This window comes from Mauremys reevesii, linkage group 16, assembly GCF_016161935.1.
Source record: "Mauremys reevesii isolate NIE-2019 linkage group 16, ASM1616193v1, whole genome shotgun sequence".
Taxonomy (NCBI): Eukaryota; Metazoa; Chordata; order Testudines; family Geoemydidae; genus Mauremys; species Mauremys reevesii.
The window spans coordinates 19175555-19192004 of NC_052638.1; the positions used below are offsets into that span (position 1 = coordinate 19175555).

Below are 16450 nucleotides of genomic sequence, written 5' to 3' on the forward strand. Positions count from 1 at the left end.
ATGTTTGGTCAGGACGCAATTTGTCTCGATATTTCGCACTCCTGTTTTTTTGTTTGTTTGTTTTGTTCTTACCTACCCAATTTGTGTCTCTAAGCTTTAGGTAATATCTTTTATTGGACCAACGTCTGTTGGTGAAAGAGACAAGTGTTTTTGAGCTTACACAGAGCTTGTAAAAATCCTTTTAGCCTTTTATTAAAGATTCAGAAAAGAAGGAAAATCAATTAAAACATTTGAAATAAAGTATCAAATAACACTTTCAGTTTAGGAATATTCCTTTTTTTAAAATTGAGAGTTTTTAGAGGAAAAAGCACCTTCTTTGGTGAGTCTTTTAGATGGTATTAAAGACTATAATTGTCCCTTTTGGGGGGCAAGACAAAAAGTTAGTTGAGATGGGCTGGAGCTGTCCCTGCTGTTAATCTGGTCCTGTTTCCTACAAAACAAAACAAGACAAACACAAGAGAAAAGAACCGCCAAGGTAGAAAATGCAGCTTCTGTCTCTGGTGTTGACTCTCGCAGCTGGAAAAACATAGACCCAGCACACAGTCTCATCAGCCACTTTGAGACCTGGCAAACGTGTGCCAGCAGCAGATTGATTAGGGCATTGCTTTTAGGTCCCTCTTTTTTTGTCACAGGCCTACGGCAGTGTTGCAAAATATACAGTTTCGGTTGGCTGAGCCAGACTTTATTAGACAGAAGGAAAAAGAGTAATAGGAAAGAAAAGAAATAAGGTAGAGAAGAAAAAGAACACGGGGGAGGAGAGAAAGTTTAACATCCCAGGTGGTGGTTGGGATGCAGCTGGAGCTAGTAGAGGTGATGGTGTCATCTTAGTCCCTCTCCAACAAGATTAGGACCTGTCATTTCCCCCCCAGGTGTAGTGGAGTATCGTTTTATTTTTAGAACCTCTAAAGGGAATGATGGGTGGAACAGACCAGCTTCTCATTATTTTGTCCCCCAGTAGGCCTAATTTCTGAACCACCAATTTTGATTTACGGATTTTTGGTTCCACGCTTTTTTTGTTTGTTTACCAACCCTGATTTAAACCATTTAAGTCATGTGTTTTTTGCTTTTTTTTTTTTTTTTTTTGTTTGGACTAATTCATCTTTGCTTCAGTTTTACACCATTTTCCATCAACATTTTTTGTTGCGTGTTAATGTGACATTTGATGACCTTTCACTCACCTTTTTACAGTTGTGCTCTCGATTAGGGTAGGCTCTATTATTGAAGCAGTCTTTTGCTTCCAATACGTGCGTTGTGGTTTTAACAAGAGTATGTAGTGGGATAATCAGCTTCTTGTTATAAATGAAGCCTACAAAGCTGAAGAATTAGGGGAAGCCGTTGAGCTATGTCCTAAGAACTATCAAACATTTAAACTGGACTTAGTTTCAGTGACAAGGATGCAGAGTGTACAAGGGCCAGTCTGATTTAGTAGAACAGCTGTATGGGTATCAGCTATGTTTCAACACAAAGTAATTCCAGGTAAATGGACCAGATTCTTAACTGGTGTAAATTAGCATAGCCCCAGACGTCTAACAACCCTAAGGATGATTACATGCTTCAAACCCACACAGGGCCTGAGGAAAGCTTGGTACTGTTTAAAAGCTAATGTTTTAGAACTAATGGGTCTAGAAATTCTGAAGTAAAGTTGGAGGCTCAATATGTTCATTTGCATGCCAATACCCAGAATGCTCTTCTAAATCAACTACTATTTCATAGCAGCATTGGAGCCAAAACTCTGGGAACAAGTCAAAAGGTTTGGATATGCTTCTGTGTGCACTAAGTAATGTCCTCTGAGCTTTGTGAGACTGCAAGAGAAACAGTCTTTTGGCCAATTACAGTTTTTAAAATGCTGAGACCCTTTTAAGGATGCTTCAGACAAAATGTTAGCATTTTAACAGCTATCTGAGGGATTGGCAAAAAAGACCCAAAGACCTCAATTTAATATTAGTCTGACCCTTTTTGGAATAGTTGTGCTCTTTAAAGCATACACCATCTTTAAGGTGAATGATGTAAAAATGGACTAGATTATCAATTATAGTGGATCAGAGTAGGGCTATATTTCATAAACACATCCTTCATTATTCATAAGCAGAGCACTTGGGGGAAGTGTTTTTGAATAAAGGTCAAAGAAAATGTTCCAGAAATGGTGGAAAACAAATTCACACTTGTAGTTACAAAAACTAACAACCTCTAAGACTTTGGGTAAACATACAAAGAATGGTAGTTGAATAGGGTCCCTGAATGACTAGAAATGTCAAGACATATTTACAAATCATCTTTGTGAAGATCTCCTGATAGACACTCCAATTCTCCTCTGCTATCCACACTGCTCCTCTCCTCCCATCACTACAGCTGTCATCTTAGTCATTATTTCTACATCTACTTTTATATCTCACCACTTGCTATTTAGTTCACCATGAGTATTGCATCCTTCTCAGTTCTTATACACAAATGATTAGCCACCACCACCAGTCATAATTTTTTGGGGTATTTTACTAATGTGTCCCTAAAACCATTCCCTCAACATTATAGTATTGGGCCAGTCCTGCATTTTTCACATGCGCAAAACACTCAATGAAGTCAGAAGGAGATTTTGCTGGGCAAGTATCAGCCCCAGTATTTGACTGCTGTCTTCCATTCTGACCATCTGAACCACAGCTATCATGCCGTCTTTGACAACTGACTCCACCACTTCTTCCTTCTCCTCTGAATACAACTACCCTCCAGCCATTCTATTGTTCTGTTTTCTCTTATAAGATTAATTGACTTTAGCTTCTCACTCGCCTCGATTATCTGTCTTCACCACCTTTGTCCCGCGAGTTCAGCTTTCTAGTGATTTCATAAGGAGTGATGAGAGAACTTCCAACTGTTCATCTGTTATATTGATCCATCTAAGATATTCTTGTACAGCACCTATCACCATGGTACCTGGGTATACAGAAATAAATAAAATGTTTATTACTCTTGTGGGTCTGGAACTCATAAGCTTCAGCATTGCAAGTTGGGGACTGTAGCATAGAACCATGTAGCAAAACTGGATTGGGCTGTTCAGACTAGACAGTATTCCAAATATCTGGATGATTATCTAAAGCTTTACTAAGTTTATTTGAATCCATTCTGTTATTTATGACCAGAGCAATTATCATTGTCTCTCTTATCCATGCTATGTTCCCAACTTAATTGCTTCAATGATTTCTGCTGCTGGATTGAGTGACCTGGAGACTGAAGTCTCTCCAGAAGCAAGTTCAACATAGGCAGCAGCAGTGTGAGCTTCTCTGGTATGACCTGCCTTCCTTCAATGCTGATTGGTGGGGCGACCTATGAGAGGGACAGAATTTAATGCATGCTCCATGCCCATTCAGTCCTTGGCCTCTTTACTGAGATGACCCACAAACAAGGGGGCCAATTGACGCTAGTAATGGTGGTAGTTTTTGTGATAGGAACAATGGTGTCTAATTGCTGCTGTAATATAAATAATACAAATAATTTGTCAAAAGGAGCTAAACGGGATCACCCACGGGATCATTTCAGATAGGCCTCTGATCTGTGCTATAGTAATATCCTTATAACCATCAGCATCAATAGCATGTATTTTTTAAAATTACCCATTCTTATTTCTATGGATAGCACCTACATGCTCGTATTCTTCATGGTTGCTACATATTCTTTAGTACTTTTTGGTGTGCACAGTTCTACAAATCTAACCCAAAATAGCTTAATACATACATTCCTTACTACCCATTTTCATTAGTGTTACTATAAGGGGGAAAATCACTGCAGTATCCTTTCTCTGTTCTTAAATAACACATTAGAATAATTAAAAAAATATGTAAGTTCACTGTTGGTCAATTAGTGATACCAGTCTGCAGATATGTGCCTGCCGCACAACACAACTCGCATCATAATCTCATCATGCGACATTCTACCTGGCAGTTTTATTTGAACCTAATTTCTTTTTTGTCTAATGCTGTTACTCAAAGAATTATGAGACAGGCATCAGCTGACAGCACCAGGGGAAGGACAGGTATTGACAATGACATAAAAGCAGAAAGGGAAGTAAAAGAATCGCCATTGTAGCATTTATCAGTATTTCACGAACAGTCTGAACAGACACAACTTGGAATAAAATATGCATTCACATTGCAGTTTCTTTTAAGATTGGGGCTATTCATCTCCAGGATTACAAAACACGAGTTTTGTAAGATATTGCAACACATTATAGATCTTTTCCCATATTGTTATAAGCAGAACAAACATTTAAAAAGGCATTTTCCTTTCCTATACCCATGAGTATATGGTTCCACTGGTCATACCTTCGTGCATATGGGAGTACAGCAGTCACAGAGGTAACTGTAACCTGGAAGCTGCAGTGGCAGCAGTGAAGCAGCTTTGTTGCCACTCGGTAACCTGTAGGGAAGATCATCTCCTCAGATTGCTGTAGAAGCCTCTTGCACAAAGGCCATTCACTCAGGCTGTAGCAGTGGAGAGGATTTACCTCTGGCAGCATAAAGAGGAATTACTTTATGTATTTGTAAAAGCCAGTCTATTCCAAATAAACTTGATTCATGTTTTTAAGACAAAAACATTTGGCTAGAGTACTCAGATAGTATCTTTTCTATGGGGCAGTGGCTAGGACACAAGACCTTGCTTCTATTCCTCATTCTGCCAGTGACTCACTGTGGGAACTCGAAGAAGGCCAAAATTTTCCAATAACTTCAGATGCCTCAATTTTTGGGCACTGCATGTGAGACAGCCAGGGGCTGGTTTTCAGAGGTGTGGAACACCATAGCCCCTGTTGGGAAGCTGTAATGTACATAGCTGGCACTAAGCAACTTTGTTGGTGAAAACTGATCATTTAGCGAGGTGGATGTAATGGGGGAAAAATAGTGTCAAGAAACTTGGATGATCCACAATTTTAATCCCTTGGCTGTGTTCTCTTGGAAGGTCTGGTTTTCCTAAAACTGTACCTGAGTGAACATTGATTTGAATATTTTATTGGAAAAAACGGCAAAGAGGTTAGTACCATTAATGGGGAGGGTAATAAAAATAGGCCAGATAGGTTTTATCCCAAATATAATAGGTTGGAAGGCCATTATTATGATTAAAAGCAATATTCTAAATATTATTATAAAAACGTGGGGAAAAGAACAAAATATTTGATTATAAATGATGTTTTAAATTCAGAAAATTGCTTTATTATTATTTAGGATTCTGCATGTTTTAAATGATCAGTTTAAATGTGTTCAGTTCCATAGAGACATGAAATTAAATGTACATAAGCCCAAATAAAAACCTGTTCAACTGAAAGCTGTGTTTTCAGACAAAGTAAAGTTCCATGCTAAAAAGGTAATAGTTAGAGTATGCTGACAGAGTTGACAGTAAAGAGATTTTAAAGGCAAAGAGTATATGGGACATTAAAGAAAAAGAAACAGAGCAAGAGATTTCACAATTAGCAAACATCTAGATATACAGAAAGGGACATTCCCAAAGGCATCCGTCCAGGGGCAAGTCCAGGATGTGGAAAGAAAGAAAGAAAACTCTCAAACTGAAGGCTGAACAATTTTTCCTCCTATAATTTTGCAATAATGTGATACATTTTGTGAGCTTACCTCAAATCCTAACTGGTTTTCATGAAAGTGAAATGCATTTCCCATAGGTAAACGTACCTTTTTAACACATACATGCAAATTTTGTCATAAAAAAATGAAACCTTTGTAGTGGTTCGAAGTCAGGAAAATTCAGCTTTGTTCTTTGTGAAATATTGGCATGTTTGCAAAAAGAAAGAAAAAGCTGTATTTACTGGCAGAAATGGTAACATTTCATTATGGGCACATTCTTACAAATAATAAATTCTTAGTCTGTGATGCTTGTGAAGTGACTCTTGGCAGTTCCGTACAGTCTTGCTACCTAGGACTACAAAGTTAATTAAAAGATGAATGATCTAGCAGTTTCAGTGCAGCAGCCCAAGTCCTAATCCCAGTTCAACACCAAGGTGACTTCAAACAAATATGGGGTGCCATCAAGTCATTTAATTAGAATCCTCTAAGAGGCAAGTTCCAAGAGTCCATATGAACCTTTTCTCCCTAGCAGGCCCCATCTGCCCAGACTCCTATATCATAGAACCGAGGTAAGTACACAGTTGCATTGGAGCTGGTTGAAATTTTTTTGAGAAAATTGCCTTTTTGACAGAGAGAAAATTTTAGGTTTTTCTCAATTTTGGGGGAGGGGGAGATTGAATAGAAATCCCAAAAACTCTACAAATGTTTTGATGAAAATGAAAACTTTTTTGTTTTCACCAAATTTTTTGTGAGAAACGAAACATGTTTCCTGATTGGCTTTAGGTTGGCAATAGGCATTATGCCCAGATCTGGAGCCAAACACTGCAATTTTTACACCAGTATAAATCTGGAATAATTACACTGATGTCATCTGCCAGTCTGGCCCTGTAATCACCAGATAAAACCTTAGAGTGGGTCAGTGTCTGTTGTCTTGTAGTCATTTGCACCAATGCAAAGGGAATGTTAAATATGATCAGATCAGAATGGTAACCATCTATCTGCCATTTATGACCACCGATTTGCACGGGGGAAACTGACTGCCCAAGCTGCAGGGTAGCAGAGAACATTGCTTCCAGTCTTTATTTCCCCATGCTAACACCAGTAAAATGTTGTTCCAAGTAGGATTCTACAGTTCTGGGAGAGTCGCTGAAAAGTCATCTTTCACTGCAATTTTCTGACTGGTCAAAGTCACAGACTGGACACCTGTTTATCTCTAGGGGACTGATGGAAAGCCTATTGTAGCCATATGTGAGAGAGAGTTCCCAGGTACCTCCTGCTTCTGATCATGCTGGCAGCACTGGAAATCCCATCATGTCTCAAAGTCCTAATAGAACAATTTTTTGATAATTAAAATAAATGGTAGTGCCCTTGTTATGCATTTGAATGAGAATTCTGGAATTTGACATTAAAAACAATTCATTTACAAGAGAAAAAGCAGCCTCATATTGTCAACCTCCTTGCAGACTTGTACTGTCAAACACTGGCTCATAGCAATATTTTATAATCAAAATGCCCATTTAATAGTTTTTAACTAAAAGAAGATAATTTCCTTTTTCTTTTTGACATGTTTTACTTTTGCAGAATTACTGGGCTTTTGACAGGTGCATTAAGACATGTGACACTTACATGCTATTAATACTGTGGAGCTTGGGAAATGTCTATGCATTGGCATATGTGACAATTTAGGGTATTAGTTAACTGTGAGACTGTCTGTAAATAGAATTTTAGCCATAACTGCTGACTTGAGCATTCAGTCAACATTTGCAATCAAGAGCTGAACTATATACAGCAAATAATGCAATAGGGATACAAATTGGCATTGTACAGTATGTATTGGTTCAGTCTGAGTGCAGTGGTAATTGCAATATATTGAAGTTTTGTATTGTAATAAAAATAGAGACCATTAGTGGATACCATTTATGTCATTAGTATTTAGTGGTTGTGCGTTGCAGCTTTTTTAGTGCTCATAAAACTGTCTGTGCTTGCAGATATGTCACAGTACTGATATAAATTTAAAGGTTTAGAAATCCATAAGTCATAAAATACAAATAGTAAATAGGCACACAACATTATAGACAAAAACTTACATTAGGCATGCAGATGTTTATCTATTTGCATGTCTAGTGCAGAGATTAGCATAATGATGATCACATTTATATTACAGATGGACTTGATTAAACAGACAATTGTAAATAAGGTAAAAAAGAAGCACATTAAGTATGAGTAGCAGAGGGTTTTTTATGCCCCCAGAAATTACTTTGTAAGATGTCTAAAGGTATTACCTTTGGCAGTTTTGGATGTATTTATCTATTTCTAGGCTCTTTTAGTAGAGATGTGACCATTGTTCTACTTACTGATATGTCAGCTACCTCCAAACAAGTAATGACTAGGCCCAAGATCAAAGCACAGAGGTTTTAGGGGTGGCTTTTTGGAGATGCAGACGTAGACTAGGTGAGCGAGCAGTAACAGCGCAGGGAGCTGGGAGGTTAGTGAAACCCTGAGGTTGAGGTTAGCTGGGGTTTGTTTAGCAGTTGTCACTATGCCAGCCAGCCTATAGGAGTTTGTACGATGTCTAAGACAGCATGCCAGGGAGTGGGCAGTGGCATGGTGGCATCGAAGAGAGGTGGGCTTGGGAGGAGGAGCTTTCCTCAGCCAGCTGTCTCTATGGAAAGATAGAAAAATATATCCGGAAGGGGCAACCAGAATGGTAAGGTCTTTGGATGCTTTTTGATATGGACATGGCTGCGGGCTTGGGCTACACAGCCCAAGAAATACTTGCAAAAAATTCAAGAAGTTTGGATGTCCTGTAAGATCCTCTCCAGCACAGCCACGATCAAACCATCCCATTGCTTTGGCTTCAGGAACATGACATTGCAATCCGGATGACAATTATTTGGGGGGCTCCAAGAGGCATTCAGCACAAGTAATCTCCCTTCCAGGATCTTCCAGGGAGCAGCTTGTTGTGCCCATTGCTCCCAGGTCTCCTCTGCTTTCCTCCAGCAGCAATTGATTTGTCTGCTTTGCACCTCTGGAGCAAGAGAATCTGAAACTTGTCTCTTGGGTCCTCTTCTCCCCCCTCTCTGACCTTTTGAAAACTGGAAGCACCCTGGAGCTTGTGTCAGCGTGTGCATCAGGAGAGTTGGAAATGAAACAAATTACACAGATACTAAAGAGAACAGAGGAACCTATAAAAACATTTCAGTCATTGTGAGTGAAGTGACAAGAAGCAGCAGATAGGGACTGCATTTCTTTAATTAATTTCCCCTTTCCAATCCTTTTTCTCAACATTTTAAAAATCTAAATCTTTATGAAAATTTTGGTAACCTTGGCTTCATCTTTCAATAGAACAGCTCTCGATGTCCACCTCCAACTCTAATTAAACAACTAATAAAGTTCAGGGTTTCTTGGGTACTGATTGTTAGCTGTGTGGAAGAACTGATTGCCGCAAGGATAGTTAAAATGGTGCAGTGGTGTACCAGGCATTAGCTCCTGTTAAAACAACCAGCCAAAAGCAATTTGCAAGGGTTACAATTGAGACTGTTTTCAGCAGCTCTAGTAAGAGCACAGAAGTGAGACATAGGCCTTCAGAAAAAGGGTGAATTTTACCTTCACTGATAACACTTCCGATGGCTAAAGTATTTCTCAGATATCGACAGTGGAAAGTGCTAAGCTGGAAAACTGATTGTTCCCTTACAAAGCCTGTTTTTGTGTCTGTTTATACACGCTACACAGACAGAAAATGTTTTAGAGATTTCCATTGCAAACTTCAAAGCATTTGGTGCAGCTAGTTATATCAATCTAAATTCTAAAATCTTTTTGAAACTTTTGTCTTTCTTTCTGATTGCAGGATTCAGTATCACTTTAGTATATTGAATATTGCCTGCTTTGAACATACAGTTTGGCTCAAAGTGATAATTTAGCACAGAGAGCTACCCTGCTGAGAAAAAATTCTGAAGAAAAATTGTTAGCACCAGAGGTTTGTTGATTTTAGAAATAAGGAAATAATTAAAGAGCATAACATTCTTCTCCCAAGTTCTTTGGATGCCACTAAACTGCTTATTGCTTTATTTGTCTAATTAACAGACATCTAAAATCCTGTGCCAGATTCTGCAGTTGTTCTGTGCATGGACCTCCCGTTTGAGGCACTGGGATCAGGATACCTGGGAAACAGGTGAAGTACAAAATAAAGAATATTGTTATATTTGGTGACTAGATCAGGGTGCACCTATTAGAATAGTGAATCTATGGGAGAGGCAGACATATTGGCAGCTGTACTATTTTAAAGTGGGTTCTTTTAAAACTATTCCACTGGATGCCTTTTTGGAGACTCCAGGGTTCCCTTTTGGATGGGATTTCTGCCAATGGGGAAGGAATGGAAGGCTTCATCTGGGTGTCTGCTGGTGGAAATTGGCAGAATCCAGGAGTTAAGCTGGCTATAAAACTGCAATATATTTACATTGCTATTGTTGTACCAAGGTTTATGGTAAATAAATGTATCACTATATATAAGTACAGTGTACTCTATCATGCAGGACATGTACCAAATAATGTTTGAGTCTGAATTTTGAAACCACAATGCTTGAGAATATCCAAAATTAAGTAAACCAAGTTTACTTGTTCTTAATGAAGATGTCTCTTCTGTGCTATCAGTTGTATAAGAAATACCAGAGAGAACTACAAAAACTATAAAACATACTATACAATACACACACACATATGTATTAAGTCTCATGGCATGTAAGGTCTAGTAGTCAAAACAAATACTGGATACAGATACTAAGGTGCAAGCATCTAATCTGGTCTGAGCAATAGGTAACTGTGTGACCTTGGGAAAGCAGCCTGACCTCTTGTGGCTTACTTAATTCATCTGTAAAACTGGGAAGAGCAGGATCTCAATGACAAACAGATGCTGCATCTGAGTCAAGCCGTCTTGGGTAAATAAATTACAAAGAAGCTGATGGCACAATGTAAGGGCTAATAAAGAGAAAATGTGAGTCTTTGTCTCTTATGCACACTTACCATTAAACTAGCAGCATACTGTGTTTACTCTTATTGGGCATGTTTAGTCTCATTGGGTATCCATCAGAACAGATGTGGAGACACTGCTGTTTCCTGCAGTTCAGTGCAGTAGGATTACTGTGTTTAGTCTCATTGGAGTGGATTCAGGCAAGCTTTAGCGACTTGTTAATGAATCAATAAAGCATGTTCCTTTAGATTTGTGATTCACCCAATTCATTACAAACTGAATTGGGCAGGTGAAGATTTTTTTGGTAAATAAGAATTTTTTCCAATAGTCACGCAATTAAGATGTGGCTTCATGGGATTCACAAAGCTTCATCAACAGTGCTTTTAGCCAGTTTCCACACCCTATTTGGACCACAAAAAGAATGGTGATAAACAATCTAAGTGTTGTTTTCCAGAAGGCTTTTGTGAACTCAAACAACACATGGGGCAGGATCTTCAGCAATCAGAACAGTTCCACTGAAATCAGCAAAGCTATGCTGCTGTATAACTGCTGAGGATCTGACCCATTAAATCTTTGATATGACCTAAGCAAGTGCGATGTTGAAAGAGGAAGTTTTCATAATGTTTAAAAATAATTGTTGCCTGCTTGCTTAGGGATATGCCTGGTAATCCTTTTTTGGGGGTATTGAAACTGTTTGACAGATCTTGGTGGTAGAGATGTGTAAAATAATCACATACTAGACAAATCTCTAAAAATGGTGGCTGCTTGATAAATTGCACAGGCAAAGAGCAAATCTTTTTTTTTTTTTTTTGGTATGGAAAAGCTGTTTCAGAGCTGTTGTACATTCTCCAGCAGAACTCTGCAGAATTGGACTAGTGAGGATGAGGGCACATGGCTTTACAAGAAATAGTCCCAGAATTTCTTTTTAAAAAAATCTAACATTCATAACATACATAATCTGTAACCTGCATGGCATATACAAAGTACATAGAGAGTGGCACAAAGGTTTAACAATGTGTGTTTGGGATAACTGGCATAACTCACTCCCTGGGTAACGTGGCACAGATTGTGGAATCCACTAGAACCCTTCTGTCACAGAATGCTGTCATATGGCTATTCAATTTATCACATGGTTAGCACCTCCAACTATTTTTTTATATGCATACAAACAGACATAATGGTGTGTGTGTGTGTGTGAGAGAGAGAGAGAGAGAGAGAGAGAGTCTCTGTATTCTGTATCATTATTTGTGTCCAAAAGCTGGGGGACAGGCTTGTGTGTACAGCACTCACGTTAACAATCTCATAAAGTAGAAATCTGTATTTACAAGAGCAAATTCTGAGGTGTCTGGGGAAACATGGATGAGCCACAGTGCTGAGCACAGACAAAAGCAGGGAATGAACAACAAACTCAAGAGAGTGGCTGTGATAGTAATCCTCATAAATACGGTGCTTTCTTAATAACAATAAATAATTAACAGTCATTCCCTCTGAATATATTGTTATAACACATTTGAGAGGTATGAATAAATAATTGTATGCCTTCAGTTTAGACATGCTTTGAATAGGTTATTATAACAAATCAACTGTTAGACCCATCTAACTCACTTGTACATGTTTATTGAATATTATATCTTATAATTCATTTGGAAAGCAATTCTGTTAATCACTATTAAATGATTTATCTATGTTAACTTTATTTAAAGTGTTTTATGAACCATCTTTTGCTCAGCTCAGCCTAAGTCCGGATTCTGCCTTGTTGTTTTCTCTTTGGGCTAGCTGTATACGTATCCTCGCTCATTATCCTTCCTGGAGAGCTGTAGTAGTCTATTTTCCCCTGAAGCATGGCTATAAATGCTGTACATATAAAATAAGATGTTATGGCTCTGCTTGTTACTGTAATGCAGTAACAGATATTGGTAGTACAGTGCTTAAGCGGATGGCTTCCAGTTCAGTTTCCTTTCCTAGGCAATCCTTGTTTGTGACACTGCTTGTTGTGTTACCATTTGTGTCACAGGCATCACTGGTCAGGAATTTAATGGGGGTGGGTGAACTTCACAAGATGCAGAGGTTTGTTTGGCTAAATTAACAGAAACCTGCATGGTTACTGAAAGCTTAATAAACCTTCTGAGGGGAATCCTTTCCTTTCCTCACATCTGGCCACCCCCTCTATTATTTTGAAGTGTGAATCCTCCTTCTCCTATCTCCTATCTTCTCCTATCTCTGGCTCAGCAGCCATCCCACCCCCTAAAATGAGGTGGGAGTGCTCTGAAGCCAGCTGCTTTCTCTTTTGAATACTGTGTGCCTAAAGTTAAGCATCTTTTAGGTGTCTTCCTGAATTGGGGCCTTAGGACTGTATGAGACTTCCACAGAGAAAACTCTGCTGCTGCAGCCATGTCGACTTCTCTGGAAAAGTGAATGTAGTATATGTCATGAGAATGTGTGACACACGGAAGAGCTGGTAAGAGATTGATCTTTGTTCCCAGTTGTACAACCTTAGTTACTCTTGCAGTAGCTAAAGGTGATTTGATGCCGGTAATTCATCTGGATGTTCAAAAGGTCTTTCATAAAAGGGGCCTGGATCTTGATGTTCTTAATATCTTCTTAGTCAATCAAAACTCCAATAAAAATCTATGCAAGTATTGACTGAGTAAGGATTGAATAAGGACAGCAGAACTTGACCAAGTATATAGAATATTAGAGGTAAGAGTCAGAATTTTGTTCTAGATTAAAATCTGGTTTAAGTGTCACGAAATAAAGGGAGTGAAGAGCTGAGAGAGGTTAATGACTGCCCCAAGGTCATTGTTATGACCAGTGACCAATTCTCCAGCCTGTGTTATAGAGGAGATCAGACTATGACCTAATGGTCTCTTCTCACCTTAATATCTATTACATTGATTATACTGAAATGCGGTTTGAGGTTTGCACAGGCACATCTCTATGGGCTTACACAAACCTTGACTTGAGCTAGGCTTTAGGGTTTGAAATGCTTTTATTGTGTTTGCACAAGTCTGCATGGACTTTTGAAAATATTTGGCCCTGAGAATCCTCTGTGGCAGCTCAGGGGAGATGTCTGTGCAAATAGATTGTTGGAGAACAATGAAACATGGATAGGAAGTTAACACTGAAAATATAATGCCATTCTCTAGAAACATGATGCATTATCATTTAGAGATGCAGGTCCAGGTATGGTCACTGAAGGCCTGATCCAAAGCAAAACAAAGAAATACCCCAGAAAGGGAGAAAATTCCAGAGACACTCTTAAGGAGTTCACTAAGGACTTCACTATTCCTATTGATTTTTATATGGAAGGTCTTGGATATTACAGTGAGAGGTAGCAGTATAAAATCCTATGACAGACAGACAAACAGGTAGATCCAAGGTCCCCACATACAGGCTGCATCTCATTTGATACAAGAGTTTGTCGAAAACACAATCTTAAATAGATCTTTCACTGAAGTTTGTTTGAAGGTCTGTTCCAGGACGTTAGATACTAAGTGATTACATCAAACATTTGCATGCACATTTGACAACAGAACTATAGATTGTAGACTGAGTTACGTATTTAGCGTAATGCTACCGCTGTGAATAATTTTTTAATACATTTATTATTTTATCAATGTTCAATAGATGTTTTATGAAATCTAAATTAGATATTTGGGAATAATAACTTAATGGGCCACGGTTAGTGACATCCCCCAGGATAATTTATAATGAAGTTTCAAACCGTTAATAATCATTAATTCATAAATAAAACATTAAGGTTGAAAGAAATGGAAAAAATACTAAAATAAGATGTGTGATCTTTAAACACTGGTAAATACAGATGCATAACCTGCTGGATTCCCATATGTTAATGCACATTAGCACTTAGCCATGAGAGTCAGAAATGCTTCACTTGAAGTCTACTGTTTTCAGCCTTTAATATTTAAATCATGCTGCAGCTCATATGCCCTTCCCTCTGTGCTTTCGCTGCTGTGTGCTCTATGCTATTCTCAGATACCTCATCCGAGAACTGGGATTATTGTCACAATACCATACTGACCTTCGGGGCATTTTAATGAGCTGAAAGGAGTGGGCCACTATGGACTGCAGCAGAATGTGTTCTGGGTCCTGCTATTGAAGAATAGGGGTAAGGCAGACCATCTGCTCCTCCAAAGATGCAGCTTAGGGCTTTTTCAGGGGCAGGAGGGAAGATAGCTTTCTAGTAGTGAATATCCAGGAGAGAGCCACACACCCATTCACCCCTACCAGCTACTCCCATTCTCTATGCAAGGCTGAGGTGCTTTCCAGGCAACCATGGTTACATTCCTGCATGGGGACAGGAAGACTCCTGGGGCCCTCCCTCTGGAGAGGACACACCACATATATGAGTGGGAGAATGGAAAGTGGGGTTGGTTCTAATATTTCCTGGAGGGAGAGAAGAGGGAGCTATGTCAAGAAAGGGTCCATTGGCAAACACTTTCAACCCTCCCTTTCTTTTTTGCTTTACTACTGTTGCTCACTCATTATTCCTTATTGTTACATTTCTCTTTTCTTATGGCTTTTTCTGTATCCCCAGTCTCCTACAGAGATCATAAGGGATCCAAAATAGTTGCTTTGTGAGCAAAATCATTGCAACTACCTTGGCCCAGAAAAGACGGAGCAAAAGCCTGAGGGGTGCTCAGTACCTGACTTCAATGGGGAGTTGCAATTGCTCAGCACTTCTTAGCATGTGGCCAATATTTTAAAAGGTCAAGTCATATAGCTGGCAAATAAACGTGTGAAGTAATGACAAAGTTTTCAAGCCCGGTGTCTAAAACTAGGTATCTAAATATTGTCTTTTGTGGGACCATCTCTGAAAATCAGGGGCTCTGAAGTGCTATGGCAACACAAATAATAATACAGGTGCCCAGTATAGATTCAGGTACTGAACTGTAGGCACACCTGGTGAGTATTTTGGCCTAAAATCCTTTCAGGGCTGCTATATAAATGTATTTTTGATTATAGTAAACTCAAAAGTCACTCCAATTTGTTCTTCGTATGATATATTTTTGAAAATAATGCAACTATTACAGACAATAAATGAGACTGCTTATTCACTGGGTGGAACTTTCACTGATTTTCCTGCTGCAAATTCCTGATAGTTATTGAACTGCTGAAGGGTCATATGCAAGAAATCTGGATACAGAAAACAAATTAGATGTTTTGTTGACAAAAGACCTTGGTTGCTAGGAAGAGAGCTGTCAAGTGTCTGTTTATATGGGTTTTATTGTCAGTGTGGAGTAAATGCAGTCTTGTCTGCCTCTTAGATGTTTTTTCACTACATAGTGAAACTATTATATTTAATCTAATGAAAAAACAATAATCCCATAATTCTTCCAAAATTAATGTGAATTACAAAATTTGCAATGAAAAATACTTTATTATGCAAACATAAAACTGCTTGTTATACATTTCTGAATATTTGTGTAATTATAGCTTTGCAGATGAAAGAGCTGAAGAAAAGGCAAAAATTGAGATTTCAGTAGACAGGGAAAGATGCAAAAGACATTTGATTGACAGTCATAGTCCGTAAGAATGCGCACACAGGTGCCGTTACGTTTGCAGATCAGCTGGGATACCTGACAATGCTAAAAGCATGCCAGCTGACTTGCAAAACATAGACGGTGGCAGGAGTAAGGTGGGAGATGAGCATGGTCTCTTCCATGGCCCATACCACCTTGTAGGGCATATAGAAGTTAGGCAGTGCAATGCTGAGTCTAAGTCCCCTTTTTAGATCCAACCCTTAAGAGCCTAATTCTCTTTGAAAGTCATGGGATTTAGAGACCTAAGGGCAAGATTTTTGAAGGTTTTTAGACACCTAAAGATAGACGATTCTTGGGATTTTTAAAAGCACCTATGCAGGTTGGGCACCTAAGATCCATTAACGTCAATGTTAGGAGCCTAACCT

General features: G+C 38.8%; 1 long non-coding RNA gene across 5 annotated transcripts in view; it reads left to right on the top strand.

Annotated features, from left to right (window-relative positions):
• The window catches only part of LOC120384632, a 57781-nt gene that overhangs the window by 23060 nt on the left and 18271 nt on the right, over positions 1-16450 (top strand). For 2 of the 5 annotated variants that reach the window (XR_005588988.1, XR_005588987.1), the window contains 2 exons: positions 9403-9531; positions 9639-9726. This is a non-coding gene — a long non-coding RNA (uncharacterized LOC120384632). Of the gene's footprint in view, positions 1-6713; positions 6822-9402; positions 9532-9638; positions 9727-12844; positions 12980-16450 lie in introns of those variants that run through there. The other 3 variants (XR_005588990.1, XR_005588989.1, XR_005588991.1) reach the window with 3 other exon arrangements.